This window comes from Scyliorhinus torazame, unplaced genomic scaffold (genome assembly GCF_047496885.1).
Source record: "Scyliorhinus torazame isolate Kashiwa2021f unplaced genomic scaffold, sScyTor2.1 scaffold_709, whole genome shotgun sequence".
In the NCBI taxonomy this organism is placed as follows: Eukaryota; Metazoa; Chordata; class Chondrichthyes; order Carcharhiniformes; family Scyliorhinidae; genus Scyliorhinus; species Scyliorhinus torazame.
The window spans coordinates 17,459-34,984 of NW_027308436.1; the positions used below are offsets into that span (position 1 = coordinate 17,459).

General features: G+C 45.6%; 1 protein-coding gene across 5 annotated transcripts in view; it reads left to right on the forward strand.

Moving 5' to 3' along the window:
* The first annotated feature begins 1,851 nt into the window (after positions 1 to 1,851).
* Positions 1,852 to 17,526, forward strand: part of LOC140406607 (abl interactor 1-like) — a 60,682-nt gene continuing 45,007 nt past the window's right edge. For 4 of the 5 annotated variants that reach the window (XM_072494604.1, XM_072494608.1, XM_072494609.1 and 1 more), the window contains exon 1: positions 1,852 to 2,004. The gene's annotated coding sequence lies outside the window, so the exon portion shown is untranslated. The remainder of the gene's footprint in view (positions 2,005 to 17,526) is intronic. The other variant, XM_072494606.1, reaches the window with a different exon arrangement.

Below are 17,526 nucleotides of genomic sequence, written 5' to 3' on the forward strand. Positions count from 1 at the left end.
CGTCCCTTTTTGTTTTCTTAGTGTGGTGGACCTTGGTTTACTGAGCCTTTCCATACACTGTGTCATATTTTGTGGGATGGGGACAATCGTAACCACCCTTGAGTTTTGTCTGTTCGTGTTTTTTTGTATTGCTAAGCAGCTACGCTCCCCGCTGATTACTTCACCTCTTGGTTCCCTGACTTTCCCTTCCCCCCCAATCTTTAGTTTAAAGTCCTATTGACCACCCTATTTACTCTTTTCGCCAGAACACTGGTCCCAGCTCGGTTCAGGTGGAGACCATCCCAACGGTATAGGTGCCCCCTGTCCCAAAACTGACGCCAGTGTCCCATGAAAAGGAACCCCTCATTCCCACACCACTCTTTCAGCCACGTGTTAACTTCCCTTATTCTTGCCTCCCTATGCCAATTTGCACGTGGCTCGGGCAGTAATCCGGAGATTATGACCCTTGAGGACCTGTTTTTTAATTTGAATCCTAGCTCTTTATAATCTCTAAACAGGTCCTCTTTCCTAGACTTGCCTATGTTGTTGGTACCGACATGGACCACAACAACTGTGAGACCTCCCAGAGCTGTACCATTGTTTCGGCAATCCTGGTCAAAATCGTGCACCGACATAGATGGGCAAAGTTTATACTTTGAAGGTTTTTGAAATGAGTGGCACGGTGACATAGTGAGCACTGTCTGGGTGGGTTTCCTCCAGGTGCTCTGGTTTCCTCACACAGTCCAAAGATGTGCAGGTTGGGTGAATTGGCTATGCTAAATTGCCCTTTGGTGTCCAAAAGGTTGGGGGGGTTAAGAGGATAGGGTGAGGGGTGGTCCTAGGTAGGGTGCTCTTTCCAAGGGTCGATGCAGACTCAATGGGTTGAATGGCTTCCTTCTGCACTGTAGGGAATCTATGATTGAGTGAATAGAGAGCGGAACAAAAATAACCCCCCTGACTAGAACTTGAGTGATGGCTAAATTTACCCTATTCAAAACCATAATTCACAATTCTCTCAAACCAGGAGATGCTGTTTTTTCCCAGTTGAAACATATACTTTGTTCTATAGGAACAATAAAAGACTCCTTCTGGGCTAGAATTAATTAAGAGAATTTGCTTTGGCCCAGAACTTGGGTTCAATTAACAACTCTTGATCTGAAAATGCTTAATTTGATTTGTTCCCTAAAATTGTTTAATTTGAATAATTGGATAGTTCAATCATTTGACTGAATTTTACTTTTAGTGACCAAGAGTAGACTGCAATCATCTTTTCCAGAATTCTGATGTGAATTCAATTTACACTTAACATTGCTTTGGAGAAGATTTTTTTTTTTTAAAGGTAATTTTATTTCAAAATTAACACTGGGAAAAGTGTAGGTATTGACTTGCAGTGAAGCCCACTTCACGTGAAAATATTAAATATAAACTTATTTGGATATGAGGTCCTTGTCACAGAATATTGTCCATTTTATTTTCTGCATCAATTTTTGGATATGCAGCCTTGCTGTCTTGTGGATTTGATTTCTTCTTTTCGGGTTAATGTTGTTTGATCTCTCAGCTCAACATTTAGTTACAACTAAAGTGCCACATTTTCCATGCATATTGTGTCAGTGTTGAGCTATCTAAACGGGTTCTTTTTGGTATCATTGCAAAAGCATTTTTTCCCTCAGTAGTTTAAGATCAGTGATGTTCAGCAAATTAGAAAGAGAAGGGTGAAAGTCTAGGCAGCAACTTGGAAGGAGAAGGGTAAAAATCTAGAGGAGGAAGAGAAAAATATTCAGATTTGACATGTTTAATTCAATTTTAATATAAATTCTGGAAGATTAACTTTACACTCTTTTTAACTAGACTGTGGACATCCATAAAGAAAAAGTGGCTCGTCGGGAGATAGGTATTCTGACTACCAACAAGAACACCTCAAGAACTCACAAAATCATAGCACCAGCCAGTGTTGAGAGACCAGTCCGATACATTCGGAAGCCAATAGATTACACCGTGTTGGATGATGTTGGTCATGGAGTGAAGGTAACTTTTTCAAAATGAAGTCATGAAAGATATTTCAGATTATTAAAATCTCAAGTTCTTATGGCCTTGCATTCGTGAGTCTGGTGCAACCTTGGGAGGGATATGTAAAGTGTGTATTGAATCGGAAGGTCTGTTCTATTAAAGTAAGTTTTATATCATCTATGTTCTGCCATTCATTTTTAAAACTATTTACTGCTAGGCTATGCTTGCAATCATTAAACAATATTTAAGATACTTCATCCTCCAGAATTGGGATATCCTTGTTATGCAGGAATTCTAAAGAATGCAGAGACCAGGTAACATTAGCTTCTTGATTTATCCCGAAGTTACTTTAAGGTTGAAGTGTTTTCCACCAAGTGCAAATGCCTTTTTTGGGAGTTCATGTTCATTTTAGCTTTTGTCGAACTGTTAAGATATGTTTTGAATTTCTGTATTCCAGTATGAAATTCCAATGGAGGGAGAGGCATATTTCAGCTAGCCTGCTGAAGCTTTTCAGCTTCGTCTACAATTGTGGCAGAATCCATTGAATGTTGATGAATCCTGACTATCCGCCGTGAATTTCACTTTTAAATGTTAGGAGTTTCACATTGGCTCAGGTGTATTATTACAAGTACTTGGTGTCATGTTTCTTGAAATTATTTTTACCCCAACATAATACTACGTAATCAAGTATTTATCTATCACTTCAGTCATAGTCTGATTTTTCTGCCACGTTTGGGTTTAGGGAGCACAGAGGCTTGTCAGGTCAAATCATCAAACTAATTAGTTGAATATTCTGTTGTGTTTCTTAGCATGCTGCATTGTCCAATGTTGTGTTTTGATGTCAAGTTAGTCTGTAGGAAGCGAGGGTTTGCTTGAACAACTAATGTGGAGCTGGAGGGAAATATCTAATCAAACTCTAAAATGACTACACTATAATAGTTAGTTATTTAAATTCATGCAGTGCCTTTAATGTAGAAAAATGTACAAGGTGCCTCACAAAACACAAGAAATTGGCAGAGTCAAAGGAGATATTGGGAGGGTGACTAATCTGTTAGAGTTTAAGCAGGGTCAAAGGAAAGGTGGAAGCCATGATAGAATTTCAGAGCCTAGTCCTCGGCAGTTGAAGTCAAATGGCCAGGGAATTTTAAATTCAGGATTTTAATTTCGCAGAGCCAATGTCGGTCACTGACCATAGTAGTATTGGGATATCCTGTTGGGATGCAGGCAGCAGTGTGTTGGATAAAGTGACCAGGGTAGAGGATGAGAGAGGCTAGTTGTGAGAGCATTGAAACAATCAGTGGAGGCGATAAACATGATTAAGTGTCTCAGCAGGATGTGGGCTGCAGTTGGGAAATGTCTGAAGTGAAAGTATGTGATCTTAATGTTGGAGAGGATATGGAGTTAAAATTTTAATTGGTAAAATAAGATGCCATGGTTACAAAAAAGTTGACTTCTAGCTGAGGCAATTGTTGGGGAAGGTGGATAAAATCACTTTGCATAGAGTTTGTGGTTGGATGGAAAATGATATTGGTCTTCCCAGTGTTTTCTGGAGAAAATTGAAGCTCATCCAGAGCTGAATGTCAGACGAACAGTCTGTATTGAGAGAGGCAAATCATCTTTTCTGGTTATGACAACCCATAAGGGAAGCTGTGTTTGAGGAGTTAATTAAATACAAGTTAATTCAATGCAAATGAAAATTGACTTAAAGATGATCACTGAATATGATGCTTTAAAATTAATCCCTGAAATTATAGCTTGTGCCTCTGTGTTCACAATAGACACTACCTACCTCTGGTTTGGATTTTCATAGATTTTGGGAGGAACATTATACCAGTCAAACTGCTAGTTATAGATGAAATTCCAAAATATGTTATTCACACTTATGCCTCACTTGAATGAATCCAAACAATTGAATGATTAGCCAAGAGGTGTTCTTCACTTTTGGTACTGACAGAAGTTTCTCCTGCAATGAGACTGTTCACCAAATCCATGCAGGCTAAGTTTAATTTAAAAAAACCCACAAGAAAACAACAGAACCATTTTGCTTATTGAGTTTAGGTTTTCAATCCTGAAATCTGTTCAAATATATTTTAATTAAAAAGTATTATTAATAACTACTTTTGTGATGCAAAAGTATGATTTGCCTTAATGGTATAGATTCTTAGCCAATAATCTTTTATTGTTTTCATATCTGTCATCGTGTTTGGAACGATGGAAGCTAATTGACCTGAACCTTTTACAAATTGAAATCGTCACTTTTTCTATTTCTATTGTTCGGACTCCGTAGAATCTGTGCGACAGTGCATGGATAGCTCGGTTGGTAGAACATTGACTTTTAATCTGAGGGTCCAGGGTTCAGGTCCCTGCACTGGTGATGATTGGGGTGGCATGGTGGCACAGTGGTTGGCACTGCTGTCTCGTAGCTCCAGGGACCTGGGTTCAATTCTAGCCTGAGGTGACTCTGTGTGGAGTTTGCACTTTTCCCCATGTATGCGTGGGTTCTCTCTCCCCCCCCCCCCCCCCCCCCCCCCCCCCTCCCCCCAGTCCAAAAATGTGCAGGTTAGTGGATTGGCCATGTTAAATTGACTCTTAGTGTCCAAAAGGTTAGGTGAGGTTATTGGGTTACAGTGATCAGGTGGAGGCGTGGGCTTAGGGTGCTCTTTCCAAGGGCCAGTGCAGACTTGATGGGCCGAATAGCCTCCACCTGCACTGTAAATTCCATGGTCCTATGACAAAGCCATCTGTGATCAACAGAAGGTTGATATCTCATTATTTGGTCTCAAAATTGTCAGGTAGTTCAGAAAAGGAAATGGAAAGGATGTGTAAGGCACAGGAGACTATTTGGCCGATTGTATCTGTACCTGCATTTTCCTGGAGAATTTGAAAGAGCTGCAAGGTGGCATAGTGGTTAGCCCGGTTGCTTCACAGTGCCAGGGTCCTGGGTTCAATTCCGAGCTTGGGTCACTCTCTGTGTGGAGTCTGCACATTCTCCCTGTGTCTGCGTGGGTTTCCTCCAGCGGCTCCGGTTTCCTTCCACAAGTCCCGAAAGACGTGCTTGTTAGGTCAATTGGACATTCTGAATTCTCCCTCTGTGTACCCGAACAGATGCTGCAGTGTGGTGACTCGGGGCTTTTCACAGTAACTTCATTGCAGTGTACTTGTGACAACAATAAAGATTATTATTATTTTGGTGCTGCTCTGTGTTCTCACTATAGTTCTATATCTTCTGCATCCAAATTATTATTTTTTAAAACAAATTTAGAATACCCAATTCATTTTTTCCAATTGAATGAAATGAAAGGGCAGCACGGTAGCATTGTGGATAGCACAATTGCTTCACAGCTCCAGGGTCCCAGGTTCGATTCCGGCTTGGGTCATTGTCTATGCGGAGTCTGCACATCCCGTGTGTGTGGGGGTTTCCTCCCAAAGTCCAAAGATGAGGAGGTTAGGTGGATTGGCCATGATAAATTGCCCTTAGTGTCCAAAAATTGCCCATAGTAGTGGGTGGAGTTACTGGGTTATGGGGAAAGGTTGGAGGTGTTGACCTTGGGTAGGGTGCTCTTTCCAAGAGCCGGGCTAGACTCGATGAGCCAAATGGCCTCCTTCTGCACTGTAAATTCAATGAAATGAATGAAAATCGCTTATTGTCACAAGTCGGCTTCAATGAATTTACTGTGAAAAGCCCCTAGTCGCCACATTGCAGCGCCTGTTCGGGGTGGCTGGTACGGGAATTGAACCCGCGCTGCTGGCTTTGGTCTGCTTTACAAGCTAGCTATTTAGCCCACTTTGCTAAACCAGCCCCAATTAACGGGTAATTGAGTGTGGCCAATCTCTCCAGTGCAAAGTTTAGTGCATGTACCGTTTGTTCGTTAGTACAACTGTGTTGTGAACTTTTAATAATCACAGTATCCTACAACCCTCCCCTACTGAGGGAAGGGTACCCTGTTTTTCCAACACAAAATTAGTGTTTGTACCATTTGGCCTTGTATATATTTTTTTACTGTTTTAATAAAAAAATATGGCCAATCCACCTACCCTGCACATCTTTGGGTTGTGGGGGCAAAACCCACGCAAACATGGGGAGAATGTGCAAACTCCACACGGACAGTGACCAGGAGCCGGGATCAAACCTGGGACCTCGTCGGCGTGAGGCAGCAGTGCTAACCATTGCACCAGCGTACTGCCCCCCCCGGCGTCCAAAATTTAGCTGCTATTCTGAAAGATGCTGTGTCTTTGCCTCAAACTCGCTGTAGCAAAGCATTCCTTGTCTAATTGTTTTTTAAAATTTCTCATCCTCCCAAATTGATCATTTAGAAGTGGCCAATTTAAAATAGGTCTTTACGTGAGTAAAATATCAATCCAAGGACTCTGAAATTAAGATTGAACGGTGAGGGTCAGTATGGTGGCGCAGTGGTTAGCACTGCTGCATCACGGCGCCGAGGTGCCAGGTTCTATCTGGGCTCTGGATCACTGACCGTGTGGACTTTGCACATTCTCCCCGTATTTGTGTGGGTTTCACCCACAACCCAGATGTGCAGGGTAGGTGGATTGGCCACGCTAAATTGCCCCTTAATTGAAAAAAGTGAATTTGGTACTCTAAATTTGAAAAAATATTGAAAGGTGAGAAATTAAAATAATAATAATCTTCTATTGCCACAATTATGTAGTTACTGTGAAAAGCCCCTCGTCGCCACATTCTGGCACCTGTTCGGGTAAGCTGGTACGGGAATTGAACCTGCGCTGCTGGCCTTGTTCTGCATTACAAACCAGCTGTCTAAACCATGGGTACAAAGAAAACATTTATATATTGCCTGTTAAAAAGTTTTGATTGAGTCAAGTTTCAGGATAACTGCTCGTTGAGACAATTAATTGCTCAACTTAACTGACCCAGGGCAGCACGGTGGCCTAGTGGTTAGCACAGCTGCCTCACGGCGCTGAGGTCCCAGGTTCGATCCCGGCTCTGGGTCACTGTCCGTGTGGAGTTTGCACATTCTCCCCATGTCTGTGGGTTTCGCCCCCACAACCCAAAAATGTGCAGAGTAGGTGGATTGGCCACACTAAATTGCCCCTTAATTGGAAAAAATAATTGGGTAATCTAAATTTAAAAGAAAAACTTAACTGACCAGAATTGTCAGATGAGCTGTAGGTTTTATTTTTGATTGAGCAGAAATTTAACACTTCCTCTTATTTAAACTGTGCATAGAAATCTTATCAATTTGTTTACATTTAATGACTACTGCATTTTATTTTATTTTTAAATGGATTAATTATAGGTGCTAAACAGTTTTACTGGTGCAATTGAAGTGAACTGAAGTAATTCAGAAAGTAAAATATCTTGAACTGCAAATGTGAGTCCATTACAAGCGGAGTCAGGAAAATTTATAATGGCGAGGAAACAAGTTTGTTTGTCTTCACAGACAAATGCTCAAAACATCTCAGAAATAGTGGAGAATCGAGGGACTAGTGTAAGCAAGAAAGTCCCAAGATATTACCATTAGTTTTTGAAAAAAAGTACTAAAGAAATTAATGCGACTTAGGGTAAATACATCCCTTGAACCTGATGACCTACATCCATGAGTGTTGAAGTGGCTGCAGAGATAATAGATACATAGTTTCAAAATTCCATAGGTTCTGGAATGGTTCCTGAAAATTGGGAGGTGGAATTTAAGAAAGGAGGGAGAAAGAAAATGCGGCCACAGACATGTCTGTTTAATATCAGTAGCAGGGAAAATGCTAGAATCTATAATAAAGAATGTGATAACCGGACACTTAGCAAATAATGTTAGGATTGGGCAGAGACAACCTGGATTTGCAATTTGAAAGAAAGAAGGTAGAATCAGATGTAAAGGTCTTACAGTTAATTAAAGATAACTACAGGGGCATGAGGGAGGAACTGACTAAAATCGACTGGGAGCAGAGCCTAGTGGGAAAGACAGTAGAACAGCAATGTCAGGGGTTTCTGGGAGTAATTGAGGACACAGTTTAGAGGTTCATCCCAAAGAAAAGAAAGGTTATCAGGGGAGGATTAGGCAGCCATGGCTGACAAAGGAAGTCAGGGAATGCATCAAAGCAAAAGAGAGAGCCTACAATGTGGCAAAGAGTAGTGGGAAGTCAGAAGATTGGGAAGGCTACAAAAACAAACCGAGGATAACAAAGAGAGAAATAAGGAAAGAGAAGATCAAATATGAAGGTAGGCTAGCCAGTAACATTAGGAATGATAGTAAAAGTTTCTTTAAATACATTAAAAACAAATGGGAGGCAAAAGTAGACATTGGGCCGCTCCAAAATGACGCTGGTAATTTTGTGATGGGAGACCAGGAAATAGCTGAGGAACTGAATAAGTACTTTGCGTCAGTCTTCACCTTAGAAGACATGAGTAATATCCCAACTATTCAGGAGAGTCAGGGGGCAGAGTTGAATATGGTAGCCATCACAAAGGAGAAAGTGCTAGAGAAATTAAGAGGTCTAAAAATTGATAAATCCCCGGGCCCAGATGGGCTACATCCTAGAGTTCTAAAGGAGATAGCTGAAGAAATAGTGGAGGCGTTAGTTATGATCTTTCAAAAGTCACTGGAGTCAGGGAAAGGCCCAGAGGATTGGAAAATCGCTGTTGTAACCCCCCTGTTCAAGAAGGGAACAAGAAAAAAGATGGAAAATTATAGGCCAATTAGCCTAACCTCTGTTGTTTGCATGATTCTAAAATCCATCGTTAAGGATGAGATTTCTAAATTCTTGGAAGTGCAGGGTGGGATTAGGACAAGTCCGCATGGATTTAGTAAGGGGAGGTCGTGCATGACAAACCTGTTAGAGTTCTTTGAAGAGATAACAAATAGGTTAGACCAAGGAGAGCCAATGGATGTTATCTATCTTGACTTCCAAAAGGCCTTTGATCAGGTGCCTCACGGGAGACTGCTGAGTAAAATAAGGGCCCATGGTATTCGAGGCAAGGTACTAACATGGATTGACGATTGGCTGTCAGGCAGAAGGCAGAGAGTTGGGATAAAAGGTTCTTTTTCGGAATGGCAACCAGTGACGAGTGGTGTCCCGCAGGGTTCAGTGTTGGGGCCACAGTTGTTCTCTTTATATATTAATGATCTAGATGATGGGACTGGGGGCATTCTGGCTAAGTTTGCCGATGATACAAAGATAGGTGGAGGGGCAGGTAGTATGGAGGAGGTAGGGAGGCTGCAGAAAGATTTAGACAGTTTAGGAGTGTGGTCCAAGAAATGGCTGATGAAATTCAACGTGGGCAAGTGCGAGGTCTTGCACTTTGGAAAAAAGAATAGAGGCATGGACTATTTTCTAAACGGTGACAAAATTCATAATGCTGAAGTGCAGAGGGACTTGGGAGTCCTAGTCCAGGATTCTCTAAAGGTAAACTAGCAGGTTGAGTCCGTAATTAAGAAAGCAAATGCAATGTTGTCATTTATCTCAAGGGGCTTGGAATATAAAAGCAGGGATGTACTTCTGAAGCTTTATAAAGCACTAGTTAGGCCCCATTTAGAATACTGTGCAATTTTGGGCCCCACACCTCAGGAAGGACATACTGGCACTGGAGCGGGTCCAGCGGAGATTCACACGGTTGATCCCAGGAATGGAAGGCCTAACATACGATGAACGTCTGAGGATCCTGGGATTATATTCATTGGAGTTTAGGAGGTTGAGGGGAGATCTAATAGAAACTTACAAGATAATGAATGGCTTAGATAGGGTGGACGTAGGGAAGTTGTTTCCATTAGCAGGGGAGACTAGGACCCGGGGGCACAGCCTTCGAATAGAAGGGAGTCACTTTAGAACAGAGATGAAGAGAAATTTCTTCAGCCAGAGAGTGGCGGGTCTGTGGAATTCATTGCCACAGAGGGCGGTGGAGGCTGGGACGTTGAGTGTCTTTAAGACAGAAGTTGATAAATTCTTGATTTCTCGAGGAATTAAGGGCTATGGAGAGAGAGCGGGTAAGTGATGTTGAAATCAGCCATGATTGAATGGAGGAGTGGACTCGATGGGCCGAATGGCCTTACTTCCGCTCCTATGTCTTATGAAAGGAAAATAATGTTCAACAAACTTGAAGATGTGATACACCATCGATAATAGACGATGAGTGTTAAACGTAACTGAGCTTTAAGACACTAAACAGCAAGCCTCCTTCCTCTGGACCCGAACTGGGTCTGGAGGCGGAGACTTGCCACTTTTATACAGAAGCCTGAGGAGAGGAGCCACAGGCGAAGCCAGCCTGGACAAGCCCAGGCATGTACAATACAGCACCATGCATATAATACAATAACGTGGTTTACCATATTCACCCCCTGTTTTAAAAAAAAAAAAAAGTCGGGCGTGGGTGAAGCTTGCTTGCTTGTTGTGGGGGAGGTGGGGGAAGACAGTGTAAGGTGGTGGTGATGGTCGCCGGGGAGCCTGCAGGAGCCGAATCCCGAAAGGAGACCGTGCCCTGCTGCCCGTCCTGGTGTGTCATGTCGGCATATTGGGGGTTTGCATGGAGCAGCAGGACCTTCTCGACGAGGGGGTCGGTTTTATAGATGGTCGTCCTGCTGGAGGCGATGCCTTTGCTGAGCAGGAATTTACGCAACTCGTCGCACATAAAGGAGCAGCCCCGATCACTGTGGATGTAGGCGGGGAACCCGAACAAGGTGAAAAGACTGTGCAGGGCCTTGATAACGGAAGCAGAGGTCATGTCAGCACAGGGGATGGCAAAGGGGAATCTGGAGTACTCGTCAACGATGTTGAGGAAGTACACGTTACGGTCGGTGGAGGGGAGGGGCCCTTTGAAGTCCATGCTGAGGCACTCAAAGGGACGAGAGGCCTTTACCAGGTGCGCTCTGTCTGACCGATTGAAGTGCGGTTTGCACTCCACGCAGACCTGGCAGTCCCTGGTCATGGACCTGACCTCCTCGATGGAGTAGGGCAGGTTGCGAGCCTTGATGAAATGGAAACACCGGGTGACCCCCGGGTAACCGGTCGCTGTGGAGGGCCCGGAGTCGGTCTACCTGTGCGCTGGCACATGTATCGCGGGAGAGGGCACCTGGGGGCTCATTGAGCTTCCTGGGGCAATACAAGATGTCACAGCTGTAGGTGGAGAGTTCGATCCTCCACCTCAAGATCTTGTCGTTCTTGATTTTGCCCCGCTGTGTTATTAAAACGTGAAGGAACCGATCGTTGGTCAGTGAGGAGAGTGAATCGCCTGCTGGCCAGGTAATGCCTCCAATGTCTCACAGCTTCTACGATGGCTTGGGCTTCCTTTTCGATGTAGGAGTGTCGAATTTCGGAGGCATGGAGGGTACGGGAGAAGAAAGCCACGGCCTGCCCGCTTGGTTGAATGTAGCGGCCAGCGCAAAGTCCAACGCATCGCTCTCCAGTTGGAAAGGGATGGACTCGTCCACAGCGTGCATCGCGGCTTCGGTAATGTCTGCTTTGATGCGATTGAAGGCCAGTTGGGCCTCAGTCGTCAAGGGAAAAATGTTGGATTTGATCAGTGGGCGGGCCTTGTCCGCATAGTTGGGGACCCACTGGGCATAGTAAGAGAAGAACCCCAGGCATCTCTTCAGGGCCTTAGGGCAGTGGGGGAGGGGGAGTTCCAGGAGGGGGCGTATGCGGTCGTGGTCGGGCCCTAGGACTCCCGTGTTCCACGACGTAGCCGAGGATGGCCAGGCGGGTTGTGCGAAAGACGCATTTCTCTCCATTGTAAGTTAGGTTCAGGAGTTTTGCGGTGTGGAGGAAACGCCAGAGGTTCTTGTCATAGTCCTGCTGGTCACGGCCACAGATGGTGACGTGTCTAGGTACGGGAACGTGGCCCGCAGCCTGTACTGGTCATTCGGTCCATTTCCCTTTGGAAGACCGAGACTCCGTTGGTGACGCCGAAGGGAACCCTGAGTAAGTGATAGAGGCAGCCATCTGCCTCGAAGTAAGTGTATTGACGGTCCTCCGGGTGGATAGGGAGCTGGTGGTATGCAGACTTCAAGTTGACTGTAGAGAAGACTCAATACTGTGCAATCTGATTGATCATGTCAGATATGCGAGGGAGAGGGTACGCGTCGAGCTGCATGTACCGGTTGATAGTCTGACTATAGTCCATGACCATCCGGTGCTTCGCCTCAGTCTTGACGACCACCACTTGGGCTCTCCAGGGGCTGTTACTAGCCTCAATGATCCCTTCTCGCAGGTGTCGCTGGACCTCCGACCTGATGAAGGCCCTGTCCTGGGCACTGTAACGTCTGCTCCTGGTAGCGACGGGTTTACAGTCCAGGGTGAGGTTTGCGAAGAGGGAGGGTGGGGCGACCTTAAGGGTCGCGAGGCTACAGACGGTGAGGGAGGCCAGGGGTCCGTTGAACTTTAAGGTCAAGCTCTGGAGATGGCACTGGAAGTCGAGCCCCAGTAATAGGGCAGCGCAGAGATGGGGGAGAACGTAGAGCCTAAAGTTGGTGTACTCTACGCCTTGCACAGTGAGGGTCACGACACAATACCCCCCAGCTTTCCACTGCATGGGATCTGGAAGCCAGGGAGATTTTCTGGGTAGCAGGTACGACGGGGAGGGAGCAGCGCCTTACCATGCCTGGGTGAATGAAGCTGTCTGTGCTCCCGGAGTCGAAGAGGCAGGCGGTCTCGTGCCCGTTGATCCGGACGGTCATCGTGGACTTCGCGAGGTGGTGCGGCCGGGCACGGTAGAGTGTGACGGCGGTGAGAGTCAGAAGGCGATCGGTAGGCCGGTCGGAGGTAGCGGCGGCCAGTGTACGGTCGGGTGAGAGCGCTCCCGGGAGGCTGCGGAGTGGTCCCAAGATGGTGGCCCCATGAGTCTCACGTAGCGGGGGAGGTCCACGTGGGTCGCACGTGGCGGGCGAGGTGTAAGATGGTGTCCAAAATGGCGGCCCCCATGGGTCGCACGTGTCGGCTGAAATTAAAGATGGCGGCACCCATGGCTCGCACCTGGCGGGTGGTGCGGCAGCTGGGGTGCCCCGACAGGCAGCAGGCAGCGCTGCTGGGCGTAGAAGATTTAGGGGGGGTCGGGCCTGGCAGGCCTTTGTGAAGTGGCCCTTCTTCCCACAGCCATTACAGGTTGCGTTCTGTGCCGGGCAGCGTTGTTGGGGGTGATTTCTTTGGCTGCAGAAGTAGCACTTCGGGCCTCCGGCATTGGCGGGCCGCTGCGCGGCGCAGGCTTGTGTCGCACCCGGGTGGGTTGATGGCTGCGCCCACGAGGGTGCTGTGTGGTCGGAGGTATAGGCCCCCCATGTTCTGGGAGGCCATCTCCAGTGAGTTGGAGAGTTGTACTGTCTCTGGGAGGCCGAGTGTCCCCCCTTCTAATAATAGCTGGCGGATATAATTTGAGTGCATGCCTGCGACGTAGGCGTCCCTGATCAGCAGCTCCGCGTGCTGGGTAGCCGATATCGCCCGGCAGTCACAGTTCCGGCAGAGGATGCGCAAGGCACACAGGAATTCCGCGAGTGATTCCCCAGGAATCGTGGCAACGAGGTGCCTAGCATCTCCCTGGTTAACGGATTTCACCTAATGTCCTTTTAGCAGTGTTATGGCCTCCTCGAACGAGGGGGCGTCCCTGATGACGTTAAAGACTCTTGGGCTCACCCATGCATGGAGGACCTGCTTCTTCTGGAGGTCTGTGAAGTCTTTGTTGAAGGATGCGAGGTACGCCTTGAAGCAGCTTAGCCAGTGTTCCAAGGTCTCTGTAGCGTCGGCTGCTTGTGGGTCCAGTTGCAAGCGATCAGGCTTGAGTGAGGAGTTCATCTTGAGTGAAGAGTCCATCTTTAGAAGTTTAGTGTATTAAATTGATGCAAACCATCAATAATAGACGACGAGTGATAAATGTAATGGGCTTTAATACACTGAACAGCAAGCCTCCTGCCTCTGGACCCAAACTGGGTCCGGAGGCAGAGACTTTCCACTTTCATACAGAAGCCTGAGGGGAGGAGCCACAGGCAGAGCCAGCCTGGACATGCCCAGGCATGTACAATACAGCACAATGCATATAATACAATAATGTGGTTTACCACAAGATGTAACTGGAAGAATAGATCAGGGGGAACTAGTAGATGTGGTGCATTTGAATTTTCAGAAAGCTTTTAACAGGGTCTCCCACAAGATGGGAAACAAAATTAGAGGAATTGAAGTAATATACAAGCATGAATTCAGAACTGGTTAACAGATAGAAAACAGTTGGAATAAGTGGGAAATGATCAGGTTGTTCGCTGTGACAACTGGGGTACTGCAACGATCAGAACTTGGATCCCAGCTACTCACAACCTTATCAATGATTTGGATGTGGCGATTAAATGTATATTTCCAAATTTGCAGATGGCCTAAAACTAGCTGGAGGTGTGAGTTTTTGAGGAGGATGCAAAGACTGCTTTAAGGGGATTTGGAAATTGGCAGATGGATTACAACATGGAGAAATTAGCTTATCTACTTTGATAGAAAGACCAAAAATAGAGTAATTATCAATAGTGAGAGGCTGGAGAATGTTGAAAATCAACGGTCCTTGTTCACGAGTCACAAAAGCTAACATGCATGCAATTAAGGTGGGGTGGGGGAGAACCTTCGTAAGACTTGTGTTCAAGAATTGGATCAATTTATTTCTACATATTTAAAATATCAAGGGATGTGGAGGGTAGTGCAGGAAAATGGCGGTGAAGTAGATGCTCAGCCATGATCTCATTGAATGAGTGGACTAGAAGGGCTGAATAGCCTTCTTCTAGTTCTTTTATGTTCTTAAAGCATTTAAAGTATTCAGATTTCAAATATTGGATCTTGTAATCATTGTATTAATATTTGTATATCAGAATAAGTAAAGCTGCACTATAATATCCTATAATTGATATTTTGGTTGAAGCCTATTTTGCTTCATATTGTGGCATCCCGTTTCTGTACAGTATCAGGAAGTTCATTCAGAATGTATTTCTTTAATCATGATCCTGATCTATACTTGGCACTGAGTTACTGCAAATTGGTGTAACTTAGTGAAGGAATAGAAATGGGTGACTTCATTCAAAGGCATACTACTTAGTTCAATTATGAAGGGTAATTTTTTGTATTTTCACAGCAGAAACGCAGGTTGCATAGCTTCTGGCTATTCCTTGACCTAGAACTTACAGCCTTATCCACAAAACTGCCACATGGTACAGAAGATGTAGAATGTCCACCACACAGTTTGCTTTGAAAGGCATTGAATACTGCACTGATCTTGGCTAAATGATTAGCTTTCTCTTTGATTTTTCCATTATGAATCCCAGCCTCACCGGCCCCAGGTTGCAACATAAGTGAATTAACCAATTATTCCAATATAGTTTTTGAGATCTTTGACCTGTGACGGCACAGGCACAGATTTGTAAGTGAAACACAAAAAAAAAACCTGTTTATTTGCAACAACAATAGATAAAAGACATGCAATGAGTTTCATAGAATATCGACCAGCTAATGAATCTCCCCCCCACCCCCTTTGGGTGGCACAGTGGTTAGCACTGCTACCTCAGTGCCAGGGACCCTGGTTCAATTCTGGCCTTGGTGATTGTCTGGAGTTTGCCCTTTTCCCCTTGTGTATGTGAGTTTCCCCCGGGTGCTCCAGTTTCCTCCCACAATCCAAAGATATGTGGGTTTGGTCGATTGACCATGCTAAATTAGCCCTTGGTGTCTAAAAGATTTGGTGGGGTTACGGGGATAGATTGGGGACCATGGGCCGAGGTCGGATGCTCTTTTGTCGGATTGGTGCCGACTTGATGGGTCGAATGGCCTCCTTCTGCACTGTTGGAATTCTGCTTCTTATCTTCCCACCCTCTACCCAAATACACACAAGGGAAAGGGATTAAAATGGAAGAAAGAGATGAGTGTCATTGTCGCTGATATTGAGATCGTTGTAGCCGGCTATCTTCCCAGGACACTTGAGTGTTGAAACTACCAGTTGGTTTGGATCTTCTGGCTGGAACATTCAGTCCGGACTCTCTGGCTGTGGGATCCCCTCTCGGCAGTCACCTAACAAAGGCCTTCACACCGAAGATGCGTTTCAGGTCTGTTCAATTTCTGATTTGCTTCCCACTCCAGATAAATAGAATATCAGACACACAGCTTCCACAAGGCCTTTGTGATCTAGTAACCTTACTGGGAGAGGAATCCGGAAAGTTCCCCTCCCCTCCAGCTCTTGTCTTCACACTCTGTTGGCTAAAGCAACTCTTCACACTCGCCAGTTGGCTAAAGAGAAGACACTGGCTGCTCTGTTTACCTGGACTTAGCCCCAGCCGAAGTATCAGAGAGAGTTCCACCCTTTCTGAGAGAGGCATTTAAAAGACCTGTTCAGCTCGGGTTCAAATCTGTTGTGCGTTTCTTTTACTTTGTCTTTTCTGTGGCTCTGTTCCAATTATGGCAGGCAGTGAGTTTGCCCTTCTTTCTGTGTTATCTATGTCTTGATGCTTAGAGTCGCCAGGTATCAAGTGATACCACCACTAGTTTCAGCCGGCTATCGATCAAAGAGCCAAGCGCCAATTAGTTAGTTCAAGGTCAAGGGTATTTTATTTACACCCAATTAGTCATGCAACATAAACACTACTAGTTAACTACACCTATCGACTAAGACAACCTGTACTTGACTTCGGGCACCCAACTTAGGTCAGAAAACAGTGGCCGCTGTCGCTTCTGGATCTATCGGGTTTGAAGGAGTAACTGCTGCTCAGCTAGGCTCATCCGTCTGGTAGCGAGCGTTGAACTTGGACTTGCTTCTGGTGTTGCTGCACTTGGCGGTGGCCGTGACCTGGGGTACCAAGACCAAGAGAGAGCGAACATATGGCAAACTCCTCTTCTTATACTCGGGGGGAGGGGGAGGGGGGGAGGTTTGTGCTCTTTTGGGCGGTCCTTTGATTTGGGCCTTACCAATTGGGTGATCCCTGATCACACTGTTTGATTCCTTAGCCAATACGTGGGCGAGGATCTGGATGGCTGGGCGTGTCCCAAGCTGTCACTGACCCTGTTGTTTGCGTTTCCCTTGAACAGGGAGTGGCGCCAAAATGTCTGGGACTGTCCCGATTTCTTGAGTACCAGTCCTTTGTTTTGGTGAAGATGGGTCATCAAATGCTAATCGGCCCGATTAAAATGCTAATTGGACAGAGTTTCGATACCGTCTGGACTTCTGGCTTACGAATATGCATTTCAGGCTCTGAGCCTGCCTGAGTCTTGGCTTGTCCATTTTATCCGCCAGGCTTTGTGAGTTTCTCTGTACCTTGTTGGAAGTGGCCATCCCAGATGGCTACAAATCAAAATTGAAAGCAAAAATACCCAGTCTCCGAAGGTAAGGGGCATTCTGTAACGATGAGCATTAATCAACATCGAGGATGTATTAAGGCCTGGGAATTTGAAGTAACTGGTTGGCTGTCAGCCAAGTCCATCAACATGAATCATCGTTAAACCAAACTAAGCAGCCCATCTCATCGGGCACTTCCTGCTGGGGTGTCTCGTTTGTTTTTAAAAAATTAACTGTGCAGTCCATCTGAAAGGCACAAGTCCCAGAAACTGTCCAGGCACCCAAGTTCTAAAACCAAA